General features: G+C 42.1%; 1 protein-coding gene across 1 annotated transcript in view; it reads left to right on the forward strand.

Annotated features, from left to right (window-relative positions):
* The first annotated feature begins 270 nt into the window (after nucleotides 1-270).
* Nucleotides 271-14,137, forward strand: part of FKBP5 (FKBP prolyl isomerase 5) — a 569,315-nt gene continuing 555,448 nt past the window's right edge. The window contains exon 1 of the mRNA XM_069633443.1: nucleotides 271-367. The gene's annotated coding sequence lies outside the window, so the exon portion shown is untranslated. The remainder of the gene's footprint in view (nucleotides 368-14,137) is intronic.

The raw sequence follows: 14,137 nt of genomic DNA on the forward strand, positions 1-14,137 counted from the left end.
AATGGGCTCTATTTTTAAGGTTAATTGTACTTTAAACTTGGTGGCTGAGGTCGCAGGACCGACACGCACCGCCCACCGCTTGTCATTGGTCTGATGAAGAGCGCCGTAAACATGCCAGAAAGCCAATGAGAATGTTATGGGTGGACCGATGGTGCTTGACCGTTGAGAGCGCGAGGTCAGGGGCGGGTGCAAGAGGGCAGTGACATCGGAGAGAGGGGCGGAGCGCGCCAAGCATTGCATCCAATCGGCTCGCCTCAGGCGGGCCGGTGGGCGCGGTCTCGCTGCGAGCTGTGCGCTAGGTAGCTGCGGCTGTCAGTCGGAGCGCGGCAGGACTGGAGGATTGAGGTGCGGGTGGAGCCGGTGGCAGGTACGGTGCACGGACATGTGGAGAGGGTAAAGGGCTTATCCGGCGATGAAGAGAAGGAGGGGAGGAGGCAACAAGTTAGAGGGGCGAGTGGCACAGGAGTAATACTACTGGTGGAAGTGAAGAAGGTGAACAATAAAGGGGCGCCAAGTAAATGAATGAGAGAATAAACGGTGAGATCGTGAAGGGTAGGATTTGCAATGGAGTAAATAAAGAGTAAGGAGCTTGTTGGTAAACATTCTATGTGGGGGGATAAAGAGAGCGGCTGGGAGCTGACTAGGATAATAGATCATGTGAAAGGGAAGTGTACTGTGTAGGGCTATTTGGGACAGGTTATAAAGTGCAGGTGTGGGAAAGAAAGGAGTTTTATTTAGTAAGCATGAGGGAGTGAACACATGGAGGTCCAACGGGGGGGAGAGTGAAGGATAGTAATAGAAGGCAAACGACGATTATTGGGAAAACGTTGGGCGAGGGGGTGTGGTGGTAAAGAAGGGACCTAGCATGGGCTATTGAAAAAGAAGGGGCAAAGGGGAGCAATGGCCCAAAAGCTTGGAGGACTAGAAGGTGTCTAGGGCAGATGAAGGGGTAACTAGAGAAAAGAAGGGAATACAGCCTGAGTGTTGATGGTGCATTAATGGAAAGGAGGCAAGAAATAGCTTGAGGGTAAAAGAGGAATGGATGGAAACAAAGAGGGGGGATTGAATGGGGCTGACGGGGAGGACCGAATTAGAGTGGTGAAGTGCTGTAAAGGTTCTGGGTAAAAGAAAGTTGAGTGTGAGGGTGTAGAATCAGGCCAGGTGGCCAGTAGGTGATTTGGTGTGTAGGGTCAGTTAAGAGGCAAATGGGAGGGTGTAATTAGATGATAGGGTAAGGAGGGTCCAAATTGAGCAAAGAAGGGAGAGAGGGCCAAAGATACTGGTTAAAAGAGTTGGTTTAAAATGACCCACAGAGACAGGAGGTGGTAGAACAGAAGGGAACGCCATAGGTTAGGGAGATTAAGTTGTGATATAAAGGTGAAGTTAGATCGATACGAAGGACAAAGCTGGGCGTTGTGGAGGGGAATTAGCTGGCCAACCTATGCACACATGAAATAGTGGGATTGGGATCAACAGAGTGATGCAGTCTAATAATTAGGGAAAAGACGGACATAGTGAGTGCAACAATGACAAAGGGGGGTGTGTAGGGCTCACAATAATGCTTTAAAGTTACTCGATGATATAAGAGTGTTAAGGAGATTGAAGTTAAAAAGTAGGCGTTAAGATGCATGAGAGCTCTAAAGAAGGATACTTCAAAGCGTGCAAAGTATGAAGATTAATGATTGGCGAATAAGAGATAATTGGGAATGCGGGGACAAAGCGGAGAGTAAGGAAAAACATAATATGGATAAAGCTTAGTGAGTAGGAGCAATGGATTACTAAGAATATGGAAGTGTGTGCCCAACATTGATCGTCTTGTGGATACCTCCCTCGATAAGTTGTGGAACAATGAATGATGTGTTTTGGCAGGTGTGCCTAATAAACAACAGCTCTCTGATATATCTGCCAGGGAACACCTTTCTTTTACAAGACGCCTCTTTCTTCTGAGCGGCCACTCCCATGCCCCATTCTATATACCAACCACATGCATGATATACCAACACCACACATGATTTACGAGACACAAAGCTAATATAGTGGATGCTTTTCCTTGGCCACCCATAGGAAAGCCACAGATGCCAGCGCTTTGTCACTGATAGTGAAACCTGTCTTGTGTCACCTCCAGTTATTATATCATAGATGCAATACATGTCCTAATTCTCCTAAAGAAAATACACATGCCTACAAACCGCGGCAAAACATATATACGCAAAGAGGTCTAATATATTTTTTAAAACAATGTAGGAACTTTTCCTATATCTAGTTGATCTGTCATTGTACTTCACACTTTAACCCACACCACTTGCTGCATACTCAACAACACACTCTCCAATTCTTACCGCCGACACCATCCATTCCAGCAAGCTCTCTTCCACTCATCATTTATCCTCAATACCCGCACCACAATGACAAGGGTAGATACATCCCGGTGCCATGCATCATGCGCTTCTTGAACCAACAACCTTCACTTGGCCACCTTTTCAAAACTTCTACACCTTCTGTTTAGCCAAACAAAGTTTATTACATTTAAATTCCAACACTGGACAAGGATCAGAATTTCTACACAAACAATCCCACTGAACTGTAGTAACATCTCAGCCCTAAACGCATTCTCTTGTTCTGCAAACCTGGAATGAAAGCATGCTTAATTTTTCTCTTGCAGTTGTTGACGTTATTAGCCATGCCCTCATTGTCATCTCATTTAATCTTTGATCCGATACACTTTCTCTGCAAACACTGGGCACAGCACTGTGACAGCACTTCTCATCACTTCTTCCTTAAGCAAAACAAAGGAGACCTTCTCTCTAGAAGAATGTGGTTCTGTTTTATGCTCCCAATGTCCTGCAAAGTATCCTTTGAACACATTGCTCCGGGCACAGGAATCTGGATAGTATCTTTTAGAATATTATTAACCCTTTTTACCTGCCCATTCTTCTGGAGATGATCCTACACTCCACACAAGGTTGACGAAATTACCCCTTAAATAATACTTAGATTATTCAGGATTCCCTCACTGGAAATATTTTCTTTTAAGAACTACACACAATTATCAGTGAACAAACGTATTATTTCACGTTAAAAAATATCCTCTCATGACCAAAGCATACTTGACATTTTGTGACAAAACGTGAAGGAGTTATATAGGGTTCATTAATCATTTTTCATCAATACCATGGTCCCTCCAGTAAAAAATGCAGGCATCTTGAAAGCTGTGTGCTTAATTAATACCCTGTCATTATTATTGCACAGTGATGCATTATTCTCTCAATACCACAATCAATCCAGGCCACCGGAAGTCAGCTCTCAAAGGTGTTTATGCTGAAATGACTGTGTACCTTCTCAACAAGTACTTTCCTCAATCGTGGTTATGACTTATTTCACATGCTTAATGTCTGGCCACTTGTTCTTTATAAATTCCTCCGCCTTAAAATAGTTCACACCATATCACCATTCACGCTACACACACCACAGCCTGCACATTGGCCTCATGTCCATTCTGTCCATATCTGAGTTGCCCGCAATCGCCATGTCATTAAGAGCAGGTTATATAAAGTATTGTATCTTTTTAGCAAACATCTCTTTGCATGCTTCGATTTGGAGCGCTTTTGACAACGCAAAAAACCATCTAAAATATAAGTGAAGGCAGGTAAAAGTTTTTTGTTAAAAAGCCAGGACTCAATTAAGCTGCTCCGGATGACGTGGAACTGTTCTATAGTTAAACATCGCAGTGGACACTAGATAAACAAGGCATGAACGCGTTGTTGTCGTGTCACCTATAGCCTTTAAACCGCCGTTCCTGTAACTTTGTGGTGGCAAGGCAGAGCATGTGAGCATATTCTTTGTGCAAAATGCAAAGCAACCGTTTGTGGTCAATGCTCAAAATGAAAGAGTATGGCAGTTCTAATGGCCCAAAATGCTCTCCGTCTGAAGCGCCTGCCATTCTTTCTTAATTGTTTCTGTTTTTAACGCTTAGCGTACTGGAACGCAGACACGTGTTTGTATTCCTTCTTCCCATGTTGTTGAGTAAGGCATGCTCCACCAAGTCGGACAAAGTCCCATTTAATTTGATCACGTTTTTCCATGTAATGTTTAATATAGTTTGACTAAACACAGCGTCCGCCGTCCACGCCTGTGGTCTGATCCGCGGTACCTGCACAGCAGTGCCACATGAAGGAGCTCTACTCCCGTCAGTGCCTGATCTGAACGCAAACTTTATTCTAAAAATGCATCTTTCAGACATGCACGCATGACCAATTGCAAAGAAGTGCGAATGCCCAAAAGCTGCCTGAGTTACTATGGATTACTTTTGGCCCAAACGTATCTGTATTTGTAATGGAAATTACTTTTCAAATCCCACAAAAAACGTTAATCTCCACTTCAAGAAATAGGGTGTAAAATACTCCCACTTCAAAGTCTTATCTAGGGGCCCGCATACGGCAGTCAAGTCTTTGGTTTTAAAATCTGGGAAACAACATATCTTTCTTTAAATCCCCATAAAAACCATTCTTTCTTCAACATTGTAGGCATTGTATGAGATGTGGAAAACGATCCAGACATTTTGAGTAATACCCACACAATCAAAACAATGAGTATATCTGTTCTCTGTTCACTGCAGGCAAAAGCTTCAGCATTGGCATCCATTCAATACCTTTTCGAGAGATATCTCACCTGGGGCAACTGTATGCCACTTATAGTCCACCTCTTGTAAAAGCAACTTACAAGACACAGGGACTTCACACGGAAATGTGAAGGAGACGGACAACAGTGGGTGGGCACAGAACTGCACAAATAAATGGCAGTGATTTTATGAAGCACCGCATTCACTTCAGGTGGACATTGCGGCGCTAAAAATGAATGCCAGAGCAGGAGGGCTATCTGTTCCCATTTTTATAGGGTTTCCAACTGCACCACAGCAAACAACTCAAAGTGGCAAATACAGAATCAAGGGCAATTAAAACAGCAGTATTTTAAGTGTACTTCTGTAAGACAGCAACTCAGATCTCATGCTTGTCTCTTCCGGCAAAGGCCCGCATAACTTAGCTTCCTGAACCTGGAAGAACGTGTAGGTCACTTAACGCGCGGAACCGCGTAGCAGCTCTTCTTCTTTCAACAGTGCGGCGCTCGTCTGGATGTTGAACTTGTGGCTGGATATTTGTCGCTTTGTCATACAGGGCCTTTGTTTCAACGTACACATCTGAAAGCTGATTCTGGACCATACTGGAAGCCAATATATTAGGCAGAGGGCGGGTGAGGTGTGATCACCCCTGGGGTTGTGGGTAACTATGCAAGCCACAGTGTTCATCATAACCTGTAGCAAAGTGAAGATCTTTGTATAGGTTCCCAGAACTAGGACCCTGCAGTCATCCTGTCTGGGACCTATGGTAGCCCTTGCAGTGCTGTCCACTGGTGTGCGAGGAAGGGCATGAGCGCCTGTTATAGTAGCTTTGTTGAAGCCGAGGATGGTCATATCAGCGCTGGCAAAGCAATCACACCGTGATTTCGCTTTGGTTCTGTTTTGCCTCGGATTGAACACTAGAAACCCATTCTTAGTAAGATTCGGACTTAACCCGTTATTGCTCATCCATAAATTGATGACTTTGATCAAATTGTTCACCTTGTCCCGGATTATGTCTGGTTCACCATTAAGCCTAAGGATAACCTATGTGATGTGCGAGTAGAATAATTATAAAACTAGACTCCATCATGAAGGATCAAATCATTGAAGTAGATCTATAATAACAGCAGTGCTGAACAGGACTCTTGAGGCATGCTACAAACAACCAAGCAGGCAAAAGATGCCTGCCAGTAGTACTATAACCCCCCTTTCATCAAACTCAAAAGGGGGCATGGTTTGCATAATGTGACAGGTGGCCACGCCCCCTTTACCCAGAAGTCCTGCCCTAACCGGATGTCCCGCCTCCTGTGGTGTCCATGGTAACGCAGGTCCCTCCTTACCGGATGTCCTGTGCTGTAGTGACGTCATGTGTTGTATTCAGGGGCGTGTTGGTATAGAAAAGGGCGTTTCCCGGTGGTGATGTCATGGGTGAGGTAATATTTTGGGGGCTAGACGTGGTCCAGCAGGGATGGTGACATCACGGGCGTGTCCCTGAAGTTTCACCTAAGGCCTAACCTAATAGTGACGTCATGCGTTGTGCTTAGGGGCGTGTTGGTGTAGATAAGGGTGTTTCCCGGTGGTGATGTCGTGCATGAGGTACTGTTTTGGGTTAGGCGTGGTCCAACAGGAATGGTGACATCACGGGCGTGTCCCTGAAGTTTCCCCTAAAGCTTAACCTAATAGTGACGTCATGTGTTGTGTTGGGGGATGGCCAGCGTAAATAAGGGCGTTTCCCGGTGGTGATGTCGTGCATGAGGTAATATTTTGGGTTAGGCGTGGTCCAGCAGGGATGGTGACATCAGGGGCGTGTCCCTGAAGTTTCCCCTAAGGTCTAACCTAATAGTGATGTCATGATTTGTATTTAGAGGTGTGTAGACGTAGAGAAGGGCATTTCCCCGGTGGTGATGTTGTGCATGAGGTAATATTTTGGGTTAGGCGTGGCACAGCAGGAATGGTGACATCACGGGTGTGTCCCTGAAGTTTCCCCTAAGGCCTAACCTAATAGTGATGTCATGTGTTGTGTTGGGGGATGGCTGGCATAGATAAGGGCGTTTCCTGGTGGTGATGTTGTGGATGAGGTAATATTTTGTGGTTAGGCGTGGTCCAGTATGGGGGTACGGTGACATTACAGGCGTGTCAAGGTCCAGGTCTCTGGTGAGATGATGTAGGTATGAAGTTGTGATGTCTGGGGGCAGGCCGGGGGGCGTTGTGGGGGTGATGTAGTTATGGGTCCTCCCATAGGGGCGGAGTATGGTGTGTATATATAGAGAAGGTGCTATGGAGAGAGGTAGACAGCGCTCTTGGAGTCTGCGCTAGTATGCATGGTCTGACCATATGTTTGGGTAGGCTATGGAGCTTTTTTAATTGATAAATTTATTTCCAAAACCTGTAAGAGGAGTGTGTGTGTGTGTGTGTGTCTCCTGCAGTATGTAAGTAAGGATTAATGTTATAATGTTTTTATATAGATTTACAATTGTTGGGCCGAGCAGAACATGTTGAGGGTCAGCTCAAAAGGAAGCGTTTAGAGGTCGATACGCATGGTACGTTGTTTATGTTTGCTTACCAAAGAGTTTTGCAGCTTTAAGGCTTATAAAGGTATCTAGGGTGTATTTTATTACAGGCTTTTCTTTAATGGTTTTTGGGTGCTTTAGAAGGAAACAATTATTAAGATTTATGAGCTTGTATGGTTATAAGGAATCACACATGTTTTTAGTTTTGTAAATATGTATTTAAGTATGTTATGGTCATTTTTTTTAGGGCCTAGTGTTGTGTACAAGTCTAAAGGCTTAGCGCTTGCTACCTCGGGAGGTCAGGCAACGCATCGTGTGAATGAAAAAAACTGGCCAGACCTTAGAGCTTTTTGAGGGGACCCTGAAAAGGAAACGTTTGGAGACAGATACACACAGTATGTTATTTATGTTTGCTAACTTTGCAGCTTTAAGGTTTATTATAGGTTTTTCTTTTTTTAAGGGGTTTTGGATGATTTAGAAGGAAACATGTATCAGGGATTTATCATTTTGTATGTTTATAAGTAATCAGACTCATGCTTCTAGTTTTGTAAATATGTATTTAATTATGTTATGGTCATTTTTAGGGCCAAGTGTTGTGCACAAATGTAAATGCGTAACACCTGCTACATCTGGAGGCCAGGCAGCGGATCGTGTGAAAAAAAACAAGCCCGACCTTAGAGCATTTTAAGGGGATTTTGAAAAGGACCTATTCAAGGGACAGTACGCACGGTATGTTATTTATGTTTGCTAACTTTGCAGCTTTCAGGTTTATAAAGGTATCTAGGGCTTATTTTATTATAGGTCTTTATGGGTTTTGGATGTTTTAAAAGGAAGCATGAATTAGGCTTTAGGATGGTGTATGTTTATAAGGAATAGGCTTTTGCTTCTAGTTTGTAATTTTCTTTTAATTATGTTTCTTTTAGGGTCTAGTGTAGCGCTTACGCCCTTTGCGGTCCCAGCAACGACTCGTGTGAAGAAAACAGGTCAGCCCTGCACAGAACACTTTGACACAACAACCGTTGGGGGTTATGAGGAGTGTGTGGGGCTCCAAAATATTTTAAAGAAAAAAAAAAAGAACTTTAAATTAAGTTTGAAAAAAGAGGTACGGTTTACAGGGGTTCAACCTGTTTTAAATGTTACTAACTCTAAAAGTGTGGAAGATCAAAGTATTCAGGTCACTCCGGCGGATGCCCCTCAGGCCCAGTCTGTTAGCTCTGATAAAAATATACGGTCCCGTGTAAAGGTTACAACACCTATAGACCCATCAGCTAATAGATCGCGGCTAGAGAGTATAGGTTGTGGCAATATTACCTCTCCTTTTGTGCTTCCATCTTTAAAGGCCGTAACTCCTTTAGACCCAATACCAGCCGTCGTTAGGGCACGGTTTCCTGATTATGGATACTGTACACCGCCCCATACCTATTCACCCACAATCCCTAGCAGTGAGAGGTATGTTGATATTCCCCAAAATTTAGAACCAGCCTTGGTGGTACCAGGTGTACCAATAGCCCCTGATTCTGAAAATGTTATAATAATTATAGACTCCCCTATAAAAGAACCTCCTTGGAGATTTTCCTGCTTTAGACCCAATACAGGATACCACTAGGCAACGGTCTCTGGATTGTGGAGATTATTCAATACCCCATACGTGTTTACGTACAAGCCCCAACAGTGAATGGTGCGCTGATATTTTCCAGAATTTCAAACAGGTCCCTTTGGTACCAGATATACCAACAGCCTGTGCTTCTGAACCTATTATAATAATTATAGACTCCCCTGTAAAAGAGCCTATTGTAAATCCACCTATAAAAGAGCCTATTGTAAACCCCCATATAAAAGCGCCTATTATAGTTAACTCAGATTCCCACATAAAATTAGCTTGTGAAGAATTTGTATATGCCTCTGTTATTTGTAGGTTAAATGACCCCCCTAAGCCGTTAGATCTTTCAAGCACAGGGCCAAATGGTGTAAACAAACGGGTGTGTGCAGTGAACAATTTTCACAAGCTTGATAATAAACCATTGTCTCCCCGACATACCTTTAAACATGTTAACACATCAGCCGCCAGGGTGACGGTTCCCTGTTATAAAAGGGGTGACACTGCTAAGCGGTTATTTGAGGTAGATGTATTAAATAGTAAAAAAGGAAAACATCTACCAGGTATACATAAGAAAGTAAACTTAGGCTGCCAGAGGTATAGATTAAAGCAAAGGTGTACCAAAAAAGCTTTAATTGATACACATAGAGGTGTTTGTAAGGCCAAACACCTTTTGTTCAACATGAAATCTAAAACCAATGTACTGGCTCAAGACTATAAAAAACAGTCTTTAAAAAATAAAGCTAGGGCTGCTCCAAATCAGTTGACAATCCCCATAACAGCATTAAGGACTGGGTTAGGTCCTGGGAAGTCCACAAATGGTATAGATGTAATGACACCCCCTAGCACCATAGGGTATGGTTTGGAAGATGTGCATACACCCCCTAAGCCTGTAGACATACCACATTTACCTGTAAAAGGTACAAAGGCCTTGCGTTTAAAATGGCTTCGCTCTAGGAGACAGAGGAAAATGTTTTTGAAACGCTTAAAAAAAGCAAAAGCTATCATTACCCGCCGTGCAAAGAAAGATTTAGAGCTTCACTCTCCAGATACACCTGACACGTCTGATACAGAAACTGTTTTTTTACAGAGTTTGGGAACATACCATCATGATATACCAAAATATAAAAGTGTTGAATACTATGAAGTTTTTCGTTTTATGAATCTAGATAGGATAACCTCAACAGGTCACGCACTATTACTGATAACAGAATCGGTTGAGAGGTTTTTTCCCACATTTTGGAATCTGCTGGTCCTAATGACTTTGTCCAGATCCGTTTAGACAGTTCTACTTTAAATAGACCTCTTTTTACCAGACGATCCCACCGACAGGTGTTTGATGTTTTAGAGTTTTTAGAAAACATTGGCCGTTTGCTACAAAGTAAGGCTGAGCTTCTTGTAACGGAACCCTTAAGAATTGTAACTGTGATTGTTAGATCTAGAGAGGGTGGCGTGTACAGGCCTTTAAAGAAAACACTCTACAGTATGATTGTGGCTAAGAAGAAGCGTTGGCTTTTGGATTTTAACCATGGGGACTTAAATATATGTATGGCTGCCAGTATCATAGGTCTGCTGGAGCCTAGAACTGTTACTGACGGTTACATACAAAGAAAGGCTTTAGAGGTCCACCAGACTCTGGGTATACCCCCTGACGTCATGGTTGGTTTTAATGAAGTGTGCCTATTTGAAGATTACTTTGGGGTGCCGATCAAAATTTTGTATAATGAAGACCGGATTTGGAAATATTTTCCCCAGGGTTACACTTCTAATAAAAACACTGTCTATCTTTTTACATCATGAGAAACACTATTACGGTATTTTAAACCTACAAGGTTTTCTAGGGGTAAAGAATGTATGTCCTTTTTGTTGTCATATATACAACAATCGAATGGCTCACAAATGTAGATTACATTGTCAAATGTGTCAAAGAGATGGGTGTCTTGTGTTGGATGAATCAAAGTTTAAATGTCCCAAATGTAAAACTTTTGCCCGGTCTGAACAATGCCTTAAAAAACACATTGAGAAAGCAGCGCAGGGTTTAGCCCAATGCTATTTGAAAACGGACTGTTTCATGCGGTCGCTTTATAAATGCTGATCATGAATGCCGTGGTAAAATTTGTCCTAGATGTAAAATTGAATTTGTTTCATTGGAGGACCATTTGTGTTACATGACCGTTCCAAAAGATGTGGCTAAAACTGAGGATTACATTGTGTTTGATATAGAGTGTATGCAAGAGACAGGCATACACGTCCCAAACTATGTTTATGCCAAACATTTGACGGGTGATAAGACGTGGTCCTTTTATGGTATAGACTGCATTAAGCGTTTTATTACTAATTTCTTGGATCAAACATTTAGGGGGTATAGCTTTCTGGCACACAACAGTCAGGGGTATGATTCTTTCTTTTTGATACATGAAATGATTAAAGAACGAGTAGCAGTCAAACTGGTAATGCATGGTGCAAAGCTAAAACTTCTAGAGGTAATACCCTTTAAAATTCGGTTTATTGACAGCTTGAATTTTTTGCCTATGAAGTTAAGTAAGTTGCCTAAAGCATTTGGATTTCCAGGGTCGAAAGGTTATTTTCCGCATTTTTTTAATACCCAGCAGAATCAAAACTATGTGGGTCCTATTCCTCCTGTGGAGTGCTATGGTTCAGAATATATGATGTCTGAAGAAAAGGAGGCCTTTCTAAAATGGTACTCAGAGGCCCGTAAAGATGTTTTTGATTTTAAGAGGGAGCTAAAAAGGTATTGTCGCGAAGATGTTAATATTTTGAGAACAGCCTGTAACATTTTTAGAAACGGTATCATTGAGCTAACCCAAAAGGAGCACATTTTGAAACCCAATACTCCTGAGGAGTTAAAATATGTGACGTATGTTGATCCATTCACTTTTATCACGCTAGCTAGCATGTGTATGCATATATATTAACAACTGTTTCTTGAGCCTGAAACAATAGCCCTAGTGCCAATCGACTTGTATCATGGAAAACAAAAACGTTTTTCTACCCCTTCTATATAGTGGTTGATGTACTTGTCCCATCAAGATGGTATACCTATACAACATGCCCTGCGTGGAGGGGAAAAAAAGATTGGTCCCTATTTTTTAGATGGTTATGCGTGTCTAAATGGGGAGGAATTGGCCTACGAATTTAGTGGTTGTTTTTTTCACGGGTGCCCCCGATGCTATAAGGAAAATGACTATAACACCATGATGGGCTGTACTAATGACCATTTACATAGAAGAACACTTTTAAAAAAGAATTTTCTTGAAAACAAGTGTTTGCACGTTATTACACTTTGAGAGCATGAATGGACAGATATGCTAAAAAATGATGAGGGGCTAAACATTTTTTTGAAACAAACAAATCTACCAGAACCCTTAGAACCCTGTGATGCTCTCTGGGGGAAGGACTAATGCTGTTAAACTTTACCACGCGATAGCTCCTGGTGAAAAGATACATTACTTTGACTACACCAGTCTCTATCCCTTTGTTAACAATTCAAAACCATACCTGCTAGGACACCCCCAAATTATCTATGAAGATTTTGGAGATGTTAAACAATATTTTGGACTGATTAAATGTCAGGTGTACCCCCCTAAAAAACTTTATTTTCCAGTGCTCCCTCAAAGAGTTTCTGGAAAACTAATGTTCCCACTTTGTATGACTTGTGCCACTACAAAACAAACTGAAAAATGCACACACAGTGATGAGGAACGCTCTATTACTGGTAGCTGGTGTGCTGTTGAGCTACAAGTGGCCTTGCAGAAAGGATACCGGCTGGGTAGGATTTATGAAATATGGCACTTTGGGAAAGCTACAGTAGAGCTGTTCACAAAATACATTTGACTTTTTCTTCGAGACAAACAGGAAGCATCGGCTTACCCCGAAAGTTGCAAGGATGATGAATCACGACAGCGGTATATAGACGAGTATTACAAACACCAAGGGATACGGTTAAGACCCGAGTTCATTGAAAACAATCCCTCTAGACGTCAGTTAGCTAAACTGTGTTTAAATTCCTTATGGGGTAAATTTGCGCAAAGAACCAACCTTCCAAACACAACCATTATAACGGACCCCGAAGAGTTGACCGCTTATCTTTTTGACTTGGGCTATGACATTTTAAGCTTACAGTTTATAGACAAGGAAACAGTGTGTCTTTGTTGGAAGTATGCCAAAGAGTTCCCAACGTGCTCCAACAACATAAACACTTTTATTGCATGTTTTACAACAGCCCACGCCTGTTTGGAGCTTTATAAAGTCATGGATGCCCTCCGAGACCGTTGTCTGTACCACGATACTGACTCTGTTATTTTTGTCAGCTTTCCCGGTGATGAGGACCCGCCCCTGGGGGATTATCTAGGTAATTTAACAAGCGAACTAGCTCCGGGAGAGCACATTGTAGAATTTCTTTCTGCAGGTCCCAAAACCTATTCCTATAGGACATCCAACGGTGTTGTCTGTATGAAAGTAAAGGGTATCACTTTAAATGTTAGCAATAGTATAAAAATTAATTTTGACAGTTTAAAGGAGCTGGTGCAGAAATACTCTTTAAACAACATAACCAGAAATATCACAGTTCATCAACCTTCAATAGGGCGTAAAAAGAAACAATGGGAGATTAGCAGTGAAACGCTGCAAATAACCTTGAGGGTAGTATTTGATAAGCGTGTGCTTACTGCTAATTACAAAACATTACCCTATGGTTATTGAAAAGGGAACAACGCATACGATGGATACCCGGTTACAATACCCTTTTTCATGCGTGTTAGTGGGACCTTCTAGCTGTGGTAAAAGCTATTTTATTAAGCAGCTATTAGAAAAAAAATATCGGAAAAATGCAGAACTTTTGATGAACTAAATCGTGAACATTTGATCCTTTAACAACTGTTCCTTTATAGATAAATTCTCCCTTGTTGTTCCATGTTGCCACGTTTTTTTCACTTCCCATTTTGTTCATCAAAGGTTCTGCATTTTTAGGATAACGGGGGTTAATAGTGTCCAAAATTTCCATTACAATAGGATCCGGGGCAGAGGTTGATAGGGAGGGTTTAGAGCTAATTGCAGGGTCTTCGGGGGGCATGTACAACATCAGTTTTTTTTCTCATTTTCGACCTGTCTAAAGTATGTTAAGTATTTTTGTAGAATAGTTGAATAGAGCCCCACTTTATCATAGTCTGATAAATCATGCCGCTTTAAAACCTCTTGCATTTCAGAGTCAAGCCTTAAAGTGGCTGATTTTCGGATATCTGTTTCTTCCCGCTTCGGGGTACTTATACCCTCCAACTGACGTTTGTCAACCAAATACATCTTTTGGGCATGCTCCATTAACCACCCCCTAAAAGTCTAGTAATTAGAGGCAATGCCAAACCTAGGAGTGCCCCTATAAAACCCCCAGATTGTTTT

The sequence above is a fragment of the Ambystoma mexicanum genome, chromosome 13 (genome assembly GCF_040938575.1).
Source record: "Ambystoma mexicanum isolate Mex_15411 chromosome 13, UKY_AmexF1_1, whole genome shotgun sequence".
Taxonomy (NCBI): domain Eukaryota; kingdom Metazoa; phylum Chordata; class Amphibia; order Caudata; family Ambystomatidae; genus Ambystoma; species Ambystoma mexicanum.